This window comes from Pongo abelii, chromosome 5 (assembly GCF_028885655.2).
Source record: "Pongo abelii isolate AG06213 chromosome 5, NHGRI_mPonAbe1-v2.0_pri, whole genome shotgun sequence".
NCBI classification, from domain to species: domain Eukaryota; kingdom Metazoa; phylum Chordata; class Mammalia; order Primates; family Hominidae; genus Pongo; species Pongo abelii.
The window spans coordinates 132,305,785-132,327,240 of NC_071990.2; the positions used below are offsets into that span (position 1 = coordinate 132,305,785).

General features: G+C 38.6%; 1 long non-coding RNA gene across 2 annotated transcripts in view; it reads right to left on the bottom strand.

The window, feature by feature from the left end:
• LOC129060065 (uncharacterized) overlaps positions 1-21,145 on the bottom strand; it is a 119,639-nt gene extending 98,494 nt beyond the window's left edge. Inside the window, exon 1 of one of the 2 annotated variants that reach the window (XR_008526433.1) lies at positions 20,533-21,145. This is a non-coding gene — a long non-coding RNA (uncharacterized LOC129060065). The remainder of the gene's footprint in view (positions 1-20,532) is intronic. The other variant, XR_008526431.1, reaches the window with a different exon arrangement.
• Positions 21,146-21,456: the final 311 nt, after the last annotated feature.

Consider the following 21,456-nt stretch of genomic DNA (forward strand, 5'->3'; position numbering starts at 1 on the left):
TCAAATGCTATTTATTAGTCAGATGAATAATTCTTCTTAGATCATTCTTAGATAGAAGGATGCTCCCTAACATGTGTCTATCATTCAGAGAAGGCTCTCCCCAAGTTAAGTTTAAAGAAATATGGAGTGAGTGATGCTTAAAGCAAACAGTTGTTTGTCACGGTTATACAGCATTAACTATGCAAAAATACTGGGAAAACTGTAAAGTACTACATGATTATAATTAAAGTTTTTCTTTCCAACTTTCCTTTTTCTAGATTCTTGGTGTGGGTAAAAAAAAAAAAAATCCATCTTCTTTGTATATTAGACAATGATTGGCACATAGCAGAGATTCAAAAAAAATTATAAGGAGTAAAGGAACTGATAAAAAAGCAAGAAAGATAGAAAAGATTGGACTACCTACCTAACACCAGGAAAGCAATGCTCACTCTGGCTCTCAGTATCTTCATCTTTACTGTGATAGAGTTGATACTAGATGATCTCGAAAGTTTGCTTCAAGAGTTATATGACCCTACAGTCCTCTGACTACAGCTTCCCTGTCAATCATTAACTCTTCATTTATATTTGTAATTGGATGGCCCCTTTCTTTCTTTCTTTTTTTTTTTTGAGACGGACTCTTGTTCTGTCACCCAGGCTGGAATGCAGTGGTGTGATCTTGGCTCACTGCAAGCTCCGCCTCCCAAGTTCATGCCATTCTCCTGCCTCAGCCTCCTGAGTAGCTGGGATTACAGGCTCCCGCCACCAAGCCCGGCTAATTTTTGTATTTTTAGTAGAGATGGGGTTTCACCATGTTAGCCAGGATGGTCTCGATCTCCTGACCTCGTGATCTGCCTGCCTTGGCCTCCCAAAGTGCTCGGATCTTTTTTTTTTTTTTTTAACATGCTTTCAGAAAATGCTAAAATGTCTATGTTTACAAATGATTTTTTAAATTGAGAACATTTAAGATAGGCTGTTTTCTCTAGATGGCTAAGGGTTCTTTTATCAATAAATTGAATTTACATATCACTGTAGGTGGGTTTCCTCCAAAGAGTTAATTTTGTCCAACAGATAAGGAATCATGGAAACTTCAACCAATAGAAACAACATTAATGGACTCAAAAGACTGATCATTTCCCATTTTCATTTCTACTATGTTTCAAATCTATTTCCATTGGACAAATAGTGCTTTAGGATTAACTGTATGTTAGGCATTGTACAAGGCACCACACCCTTGGTCCACAGCCTGCATTTGGTTTTGCATTGTGTATACAAATTATAAGTACAAATTAATTTCCTACATGTAAATAAATACCTAGACAGCCTGAGAAGCTAAGCCTTAAAATGTTTTTGGTTAAATATATTTACCCTGGAACAGCCTCATAAGGATTAAGGATCCAACAACCTGATCCAACAACCCTCAAAGATTAATACTCAGAAGTCACAGAAACAGGGCCGTAGACTTATCTCTCTGCAACGTCCCCTAACTTACTAAGATTAATGACCATGACACCCATCTTCACTACACATTACATGGACCATGTACTAGACAGGATTTGTGTATCTGAAAGAATCTCAAAATCTCAAGGCCAAGAATCCCGGCCTTCAAGGACTTTATGATATTGTGAAGAATTCTTTATTTAGTCAAACTTCCACTCAGCTGAAAGTCAGTAAGCCTCATGTCACGACAAAGGTAGGGAATCCACATAGCTGGAGTTTGCAAAAAGAAAATGTACAGTTGCTATCAATAACAAGTTGGAAACAGACAGGGAGAGAAATTGGCAGGCAAGCTGAAGATTTGATGATTCTGCGATTAACAAGGGATCAAAGTGCCTCACAGAAACTTTTGCTTAGGTCATCCCGAAAGTCTATGCCACTATGCTAGTCACTATTCCAGGAGTTGTGAAGTTTTGCATTTAAACAAGGATAACTGTAAACACCACAAAACACTATGGGGGGCTTGTGTTATATTAACTTAATTCAATCTAAAAACAGAAAGTGACTAATCCTTTCTAATCTTTCAGAAGGAAAATATTTGTACTGCCACATTTGTAATATCAATATTTATTGCCTCACTTTTAAAAATCTTCTTATGGGGAAAATCTGTTGTTACTTGTTTGGTATACTGCCAGAGCACTTAATTGAGAAATGATAAAGAAAAGTGAACAAAGAAAGAAAAATACGTCAAATATTAAAGAACAATATACTGGCTGGTTTTTCATAAGTCTAGCTCTGGTAATTGTAAAGCTACATGACAACAGTTACAGTTGTATAACAGTCAAATCTCATTAGTCTGGAATTCAGCAAGTAGGAGAAACAAAATCAATTTTTAGCAGTGGCGTGAATAACCCAGTATGTCATTTTATTTGCAACATAACAATGCACCTAATAAGACCTTCTTCAGCCAGGAAACTTTTGAATAAGACAAGTTGATAGAGAGAGGAATTAAATTATTCTGTGATTTATTCTCCCTTCCTATTGGCAAACTATGATCATTATTCATCGATCTTTCTTTTGCTAGTCATGGCATCTGATGCATATAAAAGCAGACAATTCTAAATAACTGTTGTGAAGATATTCAAAATCCTTTCTTGTCAGCTCTGAAATGTTTTTGGCTTTGAAGAAGGTATTATTGAACTCATCTAATATTTGCAGATAAAATCGTTTTAACTTTAAAAGAAACACAACTTTTTCTAAAGCAAAGGAATATGGGATTGTAATAAACACTTCTTCAGGCAAGGGAGAAGGAAAAAGGGAGAATGAGAAATAGAAGAAAAAAGGAGAAGAAAATAATGTCCTACATAAGAGTTAAGACAACGCAAGATGTAAAACATTTTCCTTTTGATTCTAATATATCAACTTTTAAAATCCCTTTACTCTTGTAAATGGTTGCCACAAATTTCCAAATTCAGCTGGAGATGAGGAAAATACAGAAGGCACTCAAGTAATGTGCGGTAGCCTTACCAGTACTTTCACCCACTCATGTTTTGCAGGGAAGACTTTTCTGAAGCTGAGGAGTATATCATGACAGCAGACAACATATGGGAGAGTATAGAGATGTAAATGTTGCCCCTGATTCTATTCCTACTGACCTGTCTGACCTTTAGCTTTTCTTGCTCCCTGCTTTTACATTTATAATTGAAGTTTTGAGGCAATCTTGAAGTAGCCTCCCAGGCTCCAGTCTTTTCTCTGCTCACAGTCATCGTCCATGTGGCTGCCAGTTATCTTTTGATAACATGTATGTCTTCATCCTGCTATCATGATTAAAACGTCTGCTGCCTTCTCAAACAGACAGGATAAAATCTAGCTCCTCAGGAGGCCCAACAAGGCCCTTGGCAATCTAACCTAGCTGTTCTTTGCGTCTTTATCTTCTACCTCCTTCCTCTTCCCACCCTCATACTATCCTGTGTATCCACTGTTCCCTGAACAAACCACACTTTTCCTTTTTCATGTGCTGTCTTCACTCTCTGAATCCTTTTCTTTCCCTTTCCCTACATCTCCACTGTAACATCACAGTCACCCTGGGGACACCTTCTCCAAGCTCTCAGGCCAGTGTAGCCCCTCTGTTTCGAAATGCAAGTTTTGTTATTACTCAGATATGCTGAGAACAACAGATAAGGAGATGACTGCCATTGGAAAGAGTTTGTTACTCACAGTTCCCAAGAGGAAGCGGCAAGCCACGCCACACAGGGCCATATGGGGAACTACCAAGGTAGGTCACAAAAAAAGGAGGGCAAGAGCCTTTATTGTGGTTTCTGCGGGAAAGACAAGGCTGAGCAAGGTAAGAAGGCTTAGGATTGGCTAGTTTGAATAATTTCAGCATGCTCTGGGGTATAGGGAGTGTCCTTAGTTGTCTGGTCCCTGGCCCTGGAGTGATCAGAGTGGAGAATATTAGCCTTGAGTGTGAGAGCCCAGTAGAGGAGGTGGTTGGGTCTGTGGGCTGTGGATTGGTTGGTTTGCATACGAAAGTCACATTCCCTTGTGATGAGTTGTTTACTATCTCTAGGATTTGGCTACTCCTGGGAAAAGCAGTCAGTCTTCCAGTATTAGCAAGGCTCCAAGATGTCAAAGCATCAGAATTACAGAAAACAAAAAGGCAGAATTAATACACCCCTCCCTACCGTAATTTGTACAATACTTATATAACACATTGCATTTAAATTGTTTATTTCTGTCTGCTTCCTCAAGAACAGAGATCCCAACTTTGGAACATGCAAAGATCTAAATGGAAACAAGTGAGTGAATGCAAGCAGATTGTGCCTGACAAAGAACCAGAGATGAGTACTTTAGATAATCTCCTAACAATGAACTTTCCAGAGATTTCGATATTACAAAGGTTAAAATGATGACTTTGCATCTGGGAACACTTGTACATAATGTCTACATATTTGGCCGTTGGATGTCCAAGGCAAGTCTGTGCAGCACCTGCCAAGTCACAAGACCCAAATAAACACTTCTTGAGATATGATTTCCTTCAGGCCTGTGGGCTGGGCCATCCATCACATGTGTAAACCGAGCACCACCTTCTATTTATTCTGTATCTTTAATACAGAGTAAATCAATCAGAACAGCAAACCTCTATTCTTCCTTTATGTTCTTCACTCAGCCACCTTAGATGAATATCCTTTAGCTCACACTCAGTTTTAACAAGAATAATAAACTGAGAGATAATATCAGATAGACTTCCATTTTTCTGTCAAGATATTTCCCTTTTAAGAAACAAGAGAAAAAATAAGCAAAAATAATGCAGAATAGAACTCTCTTAATGCCATTGATCGTAGCCCATTAAATAAGACCCCCAGAGAGCAGTGTGTGTCTCTGATTGGAGGAGAACAATATAGAACAAGTGGGGGCCGAGTGCTTGGGGGACACAGCAGGTTACCAATACATGACATTAACCAAAAATAAAGAGTGGAACAAAGCAGTTCAAGAAAATCAGCAGTGGGGAAGAAAACAGAACAAGGACCAGTAGGTGAAAAAAGAAAGGAACACATACACTAATGAATGAGGTCATTCATTTACGAACAACAGTCACTCACTGTGATTGGCAACTAAAAAAACACAGTCAAGCCTAAGTGAAATGCATTACTTCCATCAAGCAAAATCTATAGCCAAAACATCCAACTCATTCTTTCTGCCAATTTTATAGCCTCCTCTTTAGGTCCAATGAAACCACTTAAGGATTCTTTTAAACAAGACAATGTATGTGAAAGCACCTAACACACCAAAGAGCAAATGAGGCTATTCAATAAATGTGAGTGTTCCGTTTCCTTCCCTGTATGCAATTTCAGAAATGACTCCAAAGTCATTTTCACTCGCGTCCATGTGAAGAGACCACCAAACAAGCTTTGTGTGAGCAACAAGGCTGTTAATTTCACCTGGGTGCAGGCGGGCTGAGTCCGAAAAGAGAGTCAGCGAAGGGAGATAGGGGTGGGGCCGTTTTATAAGATTTGGGTAGGTAAAGGAAAAAGGGGGGTTGTTCTCTGGCGGGCAGGAGTGGGGGTCACAAGGTGCTCAGTGGGGGAGGTTTTTGAGCAAGGATGAGCCAGGAGAAGGAATTTCACAAGATAATGTCATCAGTTAAGGCAAGGACCGGCCATTTTCACTTCTTTTGCGGTTGAATGTCATCAGTTAAGGCAGGAACAGGCCATTTAAATATCACTTCTTTTGTGATTCTTCAGTTACTTCAGGCCATCTGGATGTATATGTGCAGGTCACAGGGGAAATGATGGCTTAGCTTGGGCTCAGAGGCCTGACAGTCATCAAGTTCCATGGTCAACGGATAAATAATACATTATCTCACCAAATTAAATTTTATGGTTGGTGAGAGATCCAAGATCTCAGAGTGATCAATTCACAAAGGGACTCACCGTGTGGTCCTTTCCTACTATTACTCTGGCACTTTCTGGCATGGCCCTCAGCTCTTCCTCACTGACAGCCAACAGCCTCTGCCTTTGTTTTTATGGCCAGAGACTGAGCAAATACATGTTCATCCACTTGGCAAATGTGATATTTCTCTTGCATCTTAGCCAACCAAAACATGCCATTAATGGAAGTCATCAGGCAAAGCATTTTCAGTATCCTGGCTCCTTTCCCACATGTCCCTCTTCTTTGCCTTAATATTAGGGTTATGAAGGAAAACATTGTCTATTTCATTTTTTACCTTTGAGTTCCACTGAGCTTCTTTCCACAAAGAGTAACCATGTAACTAAGATTTAGATGACTCTAGTGAAATACTGCTTTTTCTACTTCCAGCTTCAGGAATGATTGATAAACATTCTATACATTTAAGGTGTACAATGTGATAATTTGGTATCTATATACATTGTGAGATGATCACAACAATCAAGCTAATTTACATACCTATCACCTCAGTTACTGTGTGTGCGTGTAAGATGAGTACCCTTCAGATCTCCTTTCTTAGCAAATTTCAAGGATTTAATATATTGTTATTCACGATAGTCATCATGTTGTACATTTGATCTCCAGAAATTATTCATTATATAACTGAAAGTTTGTACCTTTTGTCCATCATTTCCCCATTTCTCCCACCCCTCCACCCCTAGAGACCACCACTCTACTCTTTGTTTTGTGTTTTAAGTGAAATCAAAGCAAGTTTATTAGAGCAACAGAGTACAGGAAAATGGCTGCTCCACAGACAAAGCAGGGCTACCCCATAGGCAGAATAGCTTGCTCTCTGTTTTTGTAAGTCGGCCTTTTTTAGATTCCACGCACAAGTGAGATCATGCAATATGTGTCATTCTGTGTCTAGATTATTTCACTTAGCATAACATCCTCTAGGTTTATCCATATTGTCACAAATGGCAGGACTTCTTTCTTTTATTAAGGCTGAATAATATTCCATTGTGTGTATGTTGTGTATATGTATAAATACACAACATTTTCTTTATGTATTCATTCTTTGATTGACACTTCGGTTGTTTCCGTATCTTGGCTATTATAAATAATGCTGCAATAAATACGGGAGTACAGATATCTCTTTGACATACCAACTTTTTTTTCTTTGGATATATATCCAGGAATTGGATTGCTGGATCATATGCTAGCTCTATTTTTAATTATTTGAGGTACCGCCATACTCTATCCCATAAAAGCTATTGTACCAATTTACATTCCCACCAACAGTGTGCAAAGTTTCCCTTTCCTCCACATCTTCACTAACACTTATCTTTTGTTATTTTGATAGTAGCCATTCTATTAATAACAGATGTGAGGTGATAGCCCATGGTTTTGATTTGCATATCCCTAATGATTAGTGATATTGAGCACCTTTTCACATACGTGTTGGCCATTTGTATGTCTTCTTTGAAAAAATGTCTATTGAAGTCCTTTTATCATTTTTCACAGTTATTTGTTTTTCTGTTTTTTGTTTGTTTGCTTGTTTTACTTTTTCATTATAGGAGTTCCTTACATTTTTTCAAAATTAACCATTCATCAGATACACGGTTTGCAAATATTTTCTCCCATTCCACAGGGTGCCTTTTCATTTTATTGATGTTTCCTTTGCTGTGTATAATCTTTTTAGTTTGATGTAGTCTCACTTGTTTATTTGTGCTTTCATTGCTTATGTTTTTGATGTCATATCCAAAAAATTTTGCCAAGACCAATATCAAGGAGGTTTTTCTCTATGTCTTTTTCTAGGAGTTTTACAGTTTCATGTCTATGTTTAAGTGTTTAATCCATCTTGAGTTGATTTTTTGTGTATGATGTAAGCCAAGAATCTAATTTCATTCTTTCCCACATGGATATCCAGTTTTCTCAACATCATTTATTGAAGAGATAGTCCTTTCCTTGTTATGAGTTTGTGGCACTGCTTGCTAAAGATTATTTGACTATATATGTGTGAGTTTATTTCTGGGATTTCTATTATGTTCCCTTCATCTATGTTCCTGATTTATACAGGTACTATACTGTTTTGATTATTATAGCTTTGTGATATAGCCTGAAATCATGAAGTGTGATGCCTTCAACGTTCTTCTTCTTTCTCAAGACTGCTTTCGTTATTTGGGATCCTTTGTGGTTTCATACAAATTTATGACCGTTATTTCTATTGCTGTGAAAAATATAATTGAAATTTTGATGGGGATTGCATTGAATATGTAGATAACTTTGGATAATATAGACATTTTAACAGTATAAATTCTTTCAATCCATAAATGTGAAATATCTTTCTAGTTATTTTTGTCTTCTTCAATTTCTTTCATCAGTGATTTGTGATTTTCGTGGTACAAGTCTTTCACCTTCTTGGTTTAATTTATTCCTATTTTATCATTATTGATACTGTTATAAATGGGATTGTTTTCATCATTTCTTTTTTGGATAGTTCACTGTTACTGTATAGAAATGCAACTGATTTTTATGTGTTGATTTTGTATCCTGCAATTTTACTGAATTTGTTACTTGTTCTAACAGTTTTTTGATGAAGTCTTTAGGGTTTTCTCTACATAATACCACATTATCTGCAAACAATTTGGCTTTCTCTTTTCCAATTTGGATGTCTTTTATTCCTTTTTCTTGCCTAATATATCTGGCTAGGATTTACAGTACTACACTGAATAGAATTAGTGAGAATGGAAATTCTTTCCTTGTTCCTGATCTTAGAAGAAAAGTTTTCAGTTTTTCACTATTGAATATGATGTTTGTTGTGGGCTTGTCATAGATGTCCTTTATTGTGTTGAGGCGAGTTCCTTGTATACCTAATTTGTTGAGAGGTTTATCATGAAAGGATGTTGAATTTTGTTAAATGCTTTTTCAGCACCTGTTGGGATAGTCATATAATTTGTATCCTTCATTTTGTTATAATGATGTATCATATTTATTGATTTGCATTTGATGAACCATCCTTGCATCCCAGAGATAAATCTAAATTGATGATGGTATATGATGCTTTTAACATTCTGTTAAATTTGGCTTGCAAGTATTTCATTGTGGATTTCTGCATCTAAGTTCATATTGGTCTGTAATTTTCTTTTCTTGTAGTGCATTTATCTGGCTTTAGTTTCAGGGGAGTGCTAGACTCATAAAACAAGTTTGGAAATATTGGCTCCTCTTTAGTTTCTGTGAGAGTTTGAGAATAAGTGGTATTAGTTTTGTAAATGTTTGGTAGGGTTCACCAGTGAAGCCGTTTGGTCCCAGGCTTTTTTTTTTAATCGGGATTTTTTTTGAATTTTATTGTGATAAAATACACATAACATGAAATTTACCCTCTTAACCATTTTTAAGTATACAATTCAGTGGTATTAAATACATTCATAATGTGGTGCAACCATCACCACCATCCATCTCCATAGTTCTTTTCATCTTATATAACTGAAACTCTATACCCATTAAACAATAACTCTCATTTCCTCCACCCTTACTCCCGTCAAACACCATTCAATTTTCTGTAAGATTTTGACTACTCTAAATATCTCATATAAGTGGAATCACACAGTATCTATTAATAATTAGCTTATCTCACTTAGAATTATTTCTCAAGATCCATTCATGTTGTAACACATTGAAGACTTTCCTTCCTTTCCAAGATTAAATAATATTTCATTGTATGAATATACCATGTTTTGCTTATCCATTCATCTATCCATGAATTGCTTCCATGTTTTACCTATTGTGAATAATGCTGCTGTGAGCATAAGTATACAAATATTTCTGCAAGATCCTGCTTTTAATTCTTTTAGGTATATGCCCAGAAATGGAATTGCTGGATCATATGGCAATTCTATTTTTAATTTTTTCAGGAACTGCCATACTGTTTTCCACAGTGGCTGTACCATTTTACATTTCCACCAACAAAGCACAAGGGATCCATTTTCTTTACATCCTCTAAAACACTTGTTATTTTCTGATTTTTGTTAGTAGCAATCCTAATTGTGTGTGTGCGTGTGTGTGTGTGTGTGTGTGTGTGCGTGTGTGGTAGTGGTATCTCATTGTAGTTTTGATTCACATTTCCCTAATTATTACTGACATTGAGCATTTTTTCATGTGCTTATTGGCCATTTGTCTGTCTTCTTTGGAGATATGTCTAAGTCCTTTGATCATGTTTGAACTGATTTGTTTCTTTCATAGTTGAGTTTTAGGAATTCTCTATATATTCTGCATATTAATACCTTATGAGATACATAATTTGCAAATATTTTCTCGCATTCTATAGGTTGCCTGTTTACTCAGTTGTTAGTGTCTTTTGAAGTACAAAATGTTTTAAATTTTATGAAGTCTGATTTGTCTATCTCTTCTTTTGTTGACTGTGCTCATGGTGTCATATCCAAGAAATTATTGGCAAGTCCAATCTCATAAAGATTTTGCCCCACATTTTCTCCTAAAAGTTTTATTATTTTAGGTCTTACATTTAGGTATTTGATCAATTTTCAGTTAATTTTTTTTTTCCTTTATTATTATTATTATACTTTAGACTCTATGGTACATGTGTGCAACGTGCAAGTAAGTTACATATGTATACATGTGTCATGCTGGTGCGCTGCACCCACCAACTCGTCATCTAGCATTAGGTATATCTCCCAATGCTTTCCCTCCCCCCTCCCCCTACCCCACAACAGTCCCCGAAGTGTGATGTTCCCCTTCCTGTGTCCATGTGTTCTCATTGTTCAATTCCCACCTATGAGTGAGAATATGCGGTGTTTGGTTTTTTGTTCTTGCGATAGTTTACTGAGAATGTTGATTTCCAATTTCATCCATGTCCCTACAAAGGACGTGAACTCATCATTTTTTATGGCTGCATAGTATTCCATGGTGTATATGTGCCACATTTTCTTAATCCAGTCTATCGTTGTTGGACATTTGGGTTGGTTCCAAGTCTTTGCTATTGTGAATAATGCTGCAATAAACCTACGTGTGCATGTGTCTTTATAGCAGCATGATTTATAGTCCTTTGGGTATATACCCAGTAATGGGATGGCTGGGTCAAATGGAATTTCTAGTTCTAGATCCCTGAGGAATCGCCACACTGACTTCCACAATGGTTGAACTAGTTTACAGTCCCACCAACAGTGTAAAAGTGTTCCTATTTCTCCACATCCTCTCCAGCACCTGTTGTTTCCTGATTTTTTAATGATTGCCATTCTAACTGGTGTGAGATGGTATCTCATTGTGGTTTTGATTTGCATTTCTCTGATGGCCAGTGATGGTGAGCATTTTTTCATGTGTTTTTTGGCTGCATAAATGTCTTCTTTTGAGAAGTGTCTGTTCATATCCTTTGCCCACTTTTTGATGGGGTTGTTTGTTTTTTTCTTGTAAATTTGTTGGAGTTCATTGTAGATTCTGGATATTAGCCCTTTGTCAGATGAGTAGGTTGCGAAAATTTTCTCCCATTTTGTAGGTTGCCTGTTCACTCTGATGGTAGTTTCCTTTGCTGTGCAGAAGCTCTTTACTTTAATTAGATCCCATTTGTCAATTTTGGCTTTTGTTGCCATTGCTTTTGGTGTTTTAGACATGAAGTCCTTGCCCATGCCTATGTCCTGAATGGTAATGCCTAGGTTTTCTTCTAGGGTTTTTACGGTTTTAGGTCTAACATTTAAGTCTTTAATCCATCTTGAATTCATTTTTGTATAAGGTGTAAGGAAGGGATCCAGTTTCAGCTTTCTACATATGGCTAGCCAGTTTTCCCAGCACCATTTATTAAATAGGGAATCCTTTCCCCATTTCTTGTTTTTTCAGGTTTGTCAAAGATCAGATAGTTGTAGATATGTGGCATTATTTCTGACGGCTCTGTTCTGTTCCATTGATCTATATCTCTGTTTTGGTACCAGTACCATGCTGTTTTGGTTACTGTAGCCTTGTAGTATAGTTTGAAGTCAGGTAGTGTGATGCCTCCAGCTTTGTTCTTTTGGCTTAGGATTGACTTGGTGATGCGGGCTCTTTTTTGGTTCCATATGAACTTTAAAGTAGTTTTTTCCAATTCTTTGAAGAAAGTCATTGGTAACTTGATGGGGATGGCATTGAATCTGTAAATTACCTTGGGAAGGATGGCCATTTTCACGATATTGATTCTTCCTACCCATGAGCATGGAATGTTCTTCCATTTGTTTGTATCCTCTTTTATTTCCTTGAGCAGTGGTTTGTAGTTCTCCTTGAAGAGGTCCTTCACAACCCTTGTAAGTTGGATTCCTAGGTATTTGATTCTCTTTGAAGCAATTGTGAATGGGAGTTCACTCATGATTTGGCTCTCTGTTTGTCTGTTATTGATGTATAAGAATGCTTGTGATTTTTGTACATTGATGTTGTATCCTGAGACTTTGCTGAAGTTGCTTATCAGCTTAAGGAGATTTTGGGCTGAGACAATGGGGTTTTCTAGATATACAATCATGTCATCTGCAAACAGGGACAATTTGACTTCCTCTTTTCCTAATTGAATACCCTTGATTTCCTTCTCCTGCCTAATTGCCCTGGCCAGAACTTCCAACACTATGTTGAATAGAAGTGGTGAGAGAGGGCATCCCTGTCTTGTGCCAGTTTCCAAAGGGAATGCTTCCAGTTTTTGCCCATTCAGTATGATATTGGCTGTGGGTTTATCATAGATAGCTCTTATTATTTTGAGATACGTCCCATCAATACCTAATTTCTTGAGAGTTTTTAGCATGAAGGGTTGTTGAATTTTGTCAAAGGCCTTTTCTGCATCTATTGAGATAATCATGTGGTTTTTGTCTTTGGTTCTGTTTATATGCTGGATTACATTTATTGATTTGTGTATATTGAACCAGCCTCGCATCCCAGGGATGAAGCCCACTTGATCATGGTGGATAAGCTTTTTGATGTGCTGCTGGATTTGGTTTGCCAGAATTTTATTGAGGATTTTTGCATTAATGTTCATCAAGGATATTGGTCTAAAATTCTCTTTTTTTGTTGTGTCTCTGCCAGGCTTTGGTATCAGGATGATGCTGGCCTCATAAAATGAGTTAGGGAGGATTCCCTCTTTTTCTATTGATTGGAATAGTTTCAGTAGGAATGGTACCAGCTCCTCCTTGTACCTCTGGTAGAATTCGGCTGTGAACCCATCTGGTCCTGGACTTTTTTTGGTTGGTAAGCTATTGATTATTGCCACAATTTCAGCTCCTGTTATTGGTCTATTCAGAGATTCAACTTCTTCCTGGTTTAGTCTTGGGAGGGTGTATGTGTTGAGGAATTTATCCATTTCTTCTAGATTTTCTAGTTTATTTGCATAGAGGTGTTTGTAATATTCTCTGATGGTAGTTTCTATTTCTGTGGGATCGGTGGTGATATCCCCTTTATCATTTTTTATTGCATCTATTTGATTCTTCTCTCTTTTTTTCTTTATTAATCTTGCTAGCGGTCTATCAATTTTGTTGATCCTTTCAAAAAAACCAGCTCCTGGATTCATTTATTTTTTGAAGGGTTTTTTGTGTCTCTATTTCCTTCTGTTCTGCTCTGATTTTAGTTATTTCTTGCCTTCTGCTAGCTTTTGAATATGTTTGCTCTTGCTTTTCTAGTTCTTTTAATTGTGATGTCAGGGTGTCAATTTTGGATCTTTCCTGCTTTCTCTTGTGGGCATTTAGTGCTATAAATTTCCCTCTACACACTGCTTTGAATGCATCCCAGAGGTTCTGGTATGTTGTGTCTTGGTTCTCGTTGGTTTCAAAGAATATCTTTATTTCTGCCTTCATTTCGTTATGTACCCAGTAGTCATTCAGGAGCAGGTTGTTCAGTTTCCATGTAGTTGAGCGGTTTTGAGTGAGATTCTTAATCCTGAGTTCTAGCTTGATTGCACTGTGATCTGAGAGATAGTTTGTTATAATTTCTGTTCTTTTACATTTATTGAGGAAAGCTTTACTTCCAAGTATATGGTCAATTTTGCAATAGGTGTGGTGTGGTGCTGAAAAAAATGTATATTCTGTTGATTTGGGGTGGAGAGTTCTGTAGATGTCTATTAGGTCTGCTTGGTGCAGAGCTGAGTTCAATTCCTGGGTATCCTTGTTGACTTTCTGTCTCGATCTGTCTAATGTTGACAGTGGGGTGTTAAAGTCTCCCATTATTAATGTGTGGGAGTCTAAGTTTCTTTGTAGGTCACTGAGGACTTGCTTTATGAATCTGGGTGCTCCTGTATTGGGTGCATATATATTTAGGATAGTTAGCTCTTCTTGTTGAATTGATCCCTTTACCATTATGTAATGGCCTTCTTTGTCTCTTTTGATCTTTGTTGGTTTAAAGTCCGTTTTATCAGAGACTAGGATTGCAACCCCTGCCTTTTTTTGTTTTCCATTTGCTTGGTAGATCTTCCTCCATCCTTTTATTTTGAGCCTATGTGTGTCTCTGCACGTGAGATGGGTTTCCTGAATACAGCACACTGATGGGTCTTGAGTCTTTATCCAATTTGCCAGTCTGTGTCTTTTAATTGGAGCATTTAGTCCATTTACATTTAAAGTTAATATTGTTATGTGTGAATTTGATCCTGTCATTATGATGTTAGCTGGTTATTTTGCTCGTTAGTTGATGCAGTCTCTTCCTAGTCTCGATGGTCTTTACATTTTGGTATGATTTTGCAGTGGCTGGTACCGGTTGTGCCTTTCCATGTTTAGCACTTCCTTCAGGAGCTCTTTTAGGGCAGGCCTGGTGGTGACAAAATCTCTCAGCATTTGCTTGTCTGTAAAGTATTTTATTTCTCCTTCACTTATGAAGCTTAGTTTGGCAGGATATGAAATTCTGGGTTGAAAATTCTTTTCTTTAAGAATGTTGAATATTGGCCCCCACTCTCTTCTGGCTTGTAGGGTTTCTGCTGAGAGATCCACTGTTAGTCTGATGGGCTTCCCTTTGATGGTAACCCGACCTTTCTCTCTAGCTGCCCTTAACATTTTTTCCTTCATTTCCACTTTGGTGAATCTGACAATTATGTGTCTTAGAGTTGCTCTTCTCGAGGAGTATCTTTGTGGCGTTCTTTGTATTTCCTGATCTGAATGTTGGCCTCCCTTGCTAGATTGGGGAAGTTCTCCTGGATAATATCCTGCAAAGTGTTTTCCAACTTGTTTCCATTCTCCCCGTCACTTTCAGGTACACCAATCAGACATAGATTTGGTCTTTTCAAATAGTCCCACATTTCTTGGAGGCTTTGCTTGTTTCTTTTTATTCTTTTTTCTCTAAACTTCCCTTCTCGCTTCATTTCATTCGTTTCGTCTTCCAGGGCTGATACCCTTTCTTCCAGTTGATCGCATCGGCTCCTGAGGCTTCTGCATTCTTCACGTAGTTCTCGAGCCTTGGTTTTCAGCTCCATCAGCTCCTTTAAGCACTTCTCTGTATTGGTTATTCTAGTTATACATTCTTCTAAATTTTTTTCAAAGTTTTCAACTTCTTTGCCTTTGGTTTGAATATCCTCCCGTAGCTCGGAGTAATTTGATCGTCTGAAGCCTTCTTCTCTCAGCTCATCAAAGTCATTCTCCGTCCAGCTTTGTTCCGTTGCTGGTGAGGAACTGCGTTCCTTTGGAGGAGGAGAGGCGCTCTGCTTTTTAGAGTTTCCAGTTTTTCTGCTCTGTTTTTTCCCCATCTTTGTGGTTTTATCTACTTTTGGTCTTTGATGATGGTGATGTACAGATGGGTTTTTGGTGTGGATGTCCTTTCTGTTAGTTTTCCTTCTAACAGACAGGACCCTCAGCTGCAGGTCTGTTGGAGTACCTGGCCGGCCGTGTGAGGTGTCAGTCTGCCCCTGCTGGGGGATGCCTCCCAGTTAGGCTGCTCAGGGGTCAGGGGTCAGGGACCCACTTGAGGAGGCAGTCAGCCCGTTCTCAGATCTCCAGCTGCGTGCTGGGAGAACCACTGCTCTCCTCAAAGCTGTCAGACAGGAACATTTAAGTCTGCAGAGGTTACTGCTGTCTTTTTGTCTGTGCCCTGCCCCCAGAGGTGGAGCCTACAGAGGCAGGCAGGCCTCCTTGAGCTGTGGTGGGCTCCACCCAATTCAAGCTTCCAGGCTGCTTTGTTTACCTAAGCGAGCCTGGGCAATGGCAGGCGCCCCTCCCCCAGCCTCGCTGCCGACTTGCTGTTTGATCTCAGACTGCTGTGCTAGCAATCAGCGAGACTCCGTGGGCGTAGGACCCTCTGAGCCAGGTGCGGGCTATACTCTCCTGGGGCACCGTTTCCTAAGCCCGTCGGAAAAGCACAGTATTCGGGTGGGAGTGGCCCGATTTTCCAGGTGCCGTCTGTCACCCCTGGAAAGGGAACTCCCTGACCCCTTGCACTTCCTGAGTGAGGCAATGTCTCGCCCCTGCTTCGGCTGGCGCACGGTGCACTCACCCACTGACCTGCGCCCACTGTCTGGCACTCCCTAGTGAGATGAACACGGTACCTCAGATGGAAATGCAGAAATCACCCGTCTTCTGCGTCGCTCGCGCTGGGAGCTGTAGACCGGAGCTGTTCCTATTCGGCCATCTTGGCTCCTCTCCAATTTTCAGTTAATTTTTGTACACAGTATTAGGAAAGGGTCCAATTTCACTCTTTTGCATGTGTTTATCCAGCTTTTTCCAGCACCATTTTTTGGAAAGACTGTCCTTTATCTATTGAATGGTCTTGGTACCTTTGTCAAAAGTCATTTGACCACATGTGTGGTGATATATTTGCACAATTTCTTTTATATTCCATTGATCTACATGTCTTTTTTATGCCAGCACCACACTGCTTTGATTAGAGTAGCTTTGTCATAAGTTTTAAAATCCGAAAATGTGAGTCTTCCAGCTTCGATTTTCTCTCTCAAGATTGTTTTGGCTACTCAGGTTCCCTTCAGATTCCATATGAATTATAGGATGGGTTTTTCTATTTCTGCAAGATACATCATTGGATTTTGATAAGAATAACATTGAATCTGTAGATTGTGTTAGGTAATATGGGCATTTTAACAATATTATGTCTTCCAATTAATAAATGTGGAATATATTTCAATTTATTTATCTTTTCTTAAATTTTTCCTTCAGTAATATTTTGTAGTTTTCATTGAAGAAGTCTTTTGTCTCCTTGGTTAAGTCCTAAGTATTTTTTTCTTTCCAGTGCTACTGTCAATTGAATTGCTTTCATAATTTTGTTTTCAGATTGCTCATTATTAGTGCCTAAAAATGTTAACTAGATTTTGTGTGTTAACTTTTTATGCTGCTACTTAGGTAACTTCATTTATTTGTTATTGCAGGGTTTTTATTTTGGTGAAATTTTGGGGTTTTCTAGATGTAAGATCATATTACCTGTGAACAGAGATCACTTCAGTTCTTCTTTTAAAACGTGGATGCCTTTTCTTTCTTTCTTTTTTTTTTTTTTTTTTTTTTTTTGGTATAATTGCCCTGACTAGGATTTTCAGCACTATGTTGAATAGAAGAGGGGAGAGTGGCATCTTGCCTTCTTCCTGATTTTGGAAAAAAACTTTCAGTCTTTCACCACTGAATATGATGTTTGTTGTGTGCTTTCCACATAAGGCTTTTATTATGTTGAGCTAGTTTCCTTCTATTCCAGTTTATTGAGTGGTTTTTTTTTTTAATCATTAATGTTGTTGAATTTTGTCAAATGCTTTTTCTGTATCAATTGAGATAATCATGTGATTTTTTTCCCTTTCATTCTGTTAATGTGGTGTATTACATTGATTACTTTTTGTATGTTGAACCACTGTTACATTCCAGGAATAAATACCCTTTGGTCATGGTCTATAATATTTTTAACATAACATTGAGTTTGGTTTGCTCGCATTTTGTTGAGGATTTTTGAATCAATGTTGATAAGGGATATTGTTCCGTAGTTTTCTTTTCTTGCAGTGTATTTGTGTCACTTTGGTATCAGGGTAATGGTAGCATCATAGAATGAATTAGGAAGTATTCTTTCCCCTTCCCTTCTTTGAAATGTTTGAGAAGGACTGGTATTAGTTCCTTAAATGTTTGACAGAAATCACAGTGAAACCATCTGGTCCAAGGCTTTTGCTTTCTGGGATATTTTTAGTTACTGGTTGAATCTCCTTACTAGCTACAGGTCTATTCAGATATTCTATTTCTTCATGATTTTGTCTTGGTAGGTTATATATTTCTAGGAATTTACCCATTTTATCTAGGATATTCAATTTTTTGGCATTCAATTATTCATAGTACCCTCTTATAATCCTTTTTTATTTCTATAGAGTCAGTAGTAATGTCTCCATTTTTATTTCTTATTTTCGTATTTTGAGTCTTCTCTTTTGTTATTAGTCCATCTAGCAAAGTTTTGTAAATTTTTGTTGATCTTTTCAAAGAATTAACTTTTGTTTTTATTAATTTTCTCTATTGTTTCTAGTACCTATTTTGTCTATCTTTAATCTTTTTATTCTCTTTCTTCTGCTGTCTTTGGGTTTAGTTTGTTCTTATTTTTCCAGTTCCTTAAGTTGTAAAATTAGGTTGTTGATTTGACTTGCTTTTTAATGTTCCCTTTGGCCACTGCTTTCACTGGTTGCATAGGTTTTGGTGGGTTGTATTTTCATTTTCATTCATCTTTAAGGATTTTCTAATATTCCTTGTGATTTCTTCTTTGATCCATTGATTAAGAAGGTGTTTAATTTCCGAAACATTGTGAATTTTCTATCTATTATTGATTTCTAACTTTATCCCATTGTGGTCAAAGAAGATACTTTCTATTACATCTACATTTTAAATATCAATAAGATTCTTTAAGTATTCTAATGATACTTAATTGTGACCTAACATATGATCTTTCCTGAAAAGTGTCCCATTCCCATATGCACTTGAGATGAATGTGTATGTTGTTGTTTTTGGGTAGAGTGTTCTTTATATGTCTGTTAGGCCCATTTGAATTATGGTTATATCAGTATTAATATTTAAAAGATTGAATAAATATATGATGCACTAGGTGTTGGGTAACATAATGTGACATGCTAATAATAGCAATTAACTTTTGCACATTCTTCCACATTATCCCTCTAGAAATTAATTTTCCATCCTATTTATTTATTTTAAAAATAATCCAACCTAATAAAGTTTTCTGGACTTATAAGCTGAAATGGTATAAATAGCAAAATTCATCAAAGTCAAGTAATTTTATTTCTGAAATACAAATGCCTAAAGGTAGAAAGGCATAACCAAATTCTTGTCCCTAAAGGACAAATTTAATTATGTGAAAAAAGATTAGAGGCATGAAATGAGTTCAAGAACCACTATAAATAATGTCATTTGAAACATGAGGTTTGCATTCCTTCCTCACCCAACTGACTTATGGAACGTTTGAAAACATACTTTGACAGAATATATTTTCCATAGGACAGGAAATATTTTTGCCCACAGTATACTTTCAAACATTAAGCTCCAAAGTAGCCTACTCAAATTTAATAAATATTAAGTGCAAAACATTCTGCTCTGCAGGAAGAATACGTACTAATGTCTCCACTTTCATTTCTTATTTTAGTAAGGAAAAATAAGAAGATATTAAAGACATCTCTCCTTACCCTTCAAGGACTAAAATGTTAGGTAGAAACATATTTTGAATCAAATATTGCTGTCATAGAGATACACATGTCATGCGATGGGAATAGGTGAGAAGGAAAAAGGATGGCCCCCGAGGGACAGAGAAGGGTTTTGTAACATTTGAGCTGGGAACTGAAGACGAAAGAGACCACAGGAGGACTAGCCTGTAAAGCTCAATGTTCTCCAGTCACAACACATCCAGGAAATGACATTTGTGTGGCAGTAAACTGAGGGAGCTGATTCCTGCCAGGGCAACTGGGAAGGGATAAGACTGGCCATCCCCAGGAATGAAGAAATCCATTTTGGTCATAGCTGGGTGCCACGAACACATATTGGAAAGTGCTGTAGCATTCCGAGAGTAAATGGGTAGTTCTCAACCCCGGCAACACACTGTATAATCAACTATGATATTTTTAAAAAATACAGAGGTCATTTAAATCCAGCCTCTGAGGAACAGCCTGAACATGGGTATCTTTTTGGATATCTCCAATAAGCCTAATGGGAGACAGGCTGAGAATCACTGGTCGAAATTTTTCTTCTCCTACTAGAACAAAATGGCTGAGTCACATAACAAGTTTCAAAATTAAAAACAACAACAATAATAAACAATCCAATAATGTAATGGATAATGAAATATTAAATGGCATCTACTTCCAATCCTAGCTATGAAGGAGTGACAGAGTCCAGAATTCCCCTCCTGCTGTAAACAGCTAAAAAACTCGACAAAATATAGAAAATTTTATTTTCCTCCACTGGACAGTGGAGGACTATGACCCTTAGGTGTACAGGAAAAAATAAGGTGAGCCCAGGACTTCTGCCAGTAGACAACCGTAAGACTGCAAGATGCGGAGGAGGAACCCAAACAGAGCCTGGCAATCTGGCTGTGTTAAGGATTCAAACTGGTGATTGGGGAAGACAAGGCAGTTAGAATTCGTGAGACAGTCCCCAGGAGGAGGGAACTAAACAGAGAAAGAATTCCAAAGATCTGTACAGAGAACCCCTTGAGTCTTTGCTAAATACAAATCTATACATGCATAGGTTGAAAACTAGCTCCCTCCTCGTGTCCACCGCACCCCACCACCGCCGCTCGCTGGGTGCGTACCTGCAGGAGGGGCCTGTGGGCTCCACCCTGAGCCTCAGCCTGGACAGCGACCAGAGTAGTGGCTCAACCGCATCCGGCTCCCGCCAGGCTGCCCGCTGCAGCACCAGCACCCTGTACAGCCAGTTCCAGACAGCTGAGAGTGAGAACAGGTCCTACGAGGGCACTCTGTGCAAGAAGGGGGCCTTCATGAAGCCTTGGAAGGCCCGCTGGTTCGTGCTGGACAAGACCAAGCACCAGTTGCGCTACTATGACCACCGTGTGGACACAGAGTGCAAGGGTGTCATCGGCCTGGCGGAGGTGGAGGCTGTGGCACCTGGCACGCCCACTATGGGTGCCCCTAAGACTGTGGACGAGAAGGCCTTCTTTGACGTGAAGACAACGCGTCGTGTTTACAACTTCAGTGCCCAGGACGTGCCCTCGGCCCAGCAGTGGGTGGACCGGATCCAGAGCTGCCTGTCGGACGCCTGAGCCTCCCAGCCCTGCCCGGCTGCTCTGCTTCCAGTCGTTACCGACCACTAGGGGTGGGCAGGGCCGCCCTGGCCATGTTTACAGCCCCGGCCCTCGACAGTATTGAGGCCCCGAGCCCCCAGCACTTGTGTGTACAGCCCCCGTCCCCGCCCCGCCCGACCGGCCCTAACTTATTTTGGCGTCACAGCTGAGCACCGTGCCGGGAGGTGGCCAAGGTACAGCCCGCAATGGGCCTGTAAATAGTCGGGCCCCGTCAGCGTGTGCTGGTCCAGCTAGCGGCTGCAGGCGAGTTTCTAGAACCAGAGTCTATATAAAGAGAGAACTAACACCAAGAAAAAAAAAGAAAAAGAAAGAAAACTAAAGAAGCAGGTGAAACAACTTCCAAGGAATGAGCAATTGCCCACTCATTACTTGTTCAACATTGTAGTGGAGGCCCTAGCCAGTGCAAATAGGCAA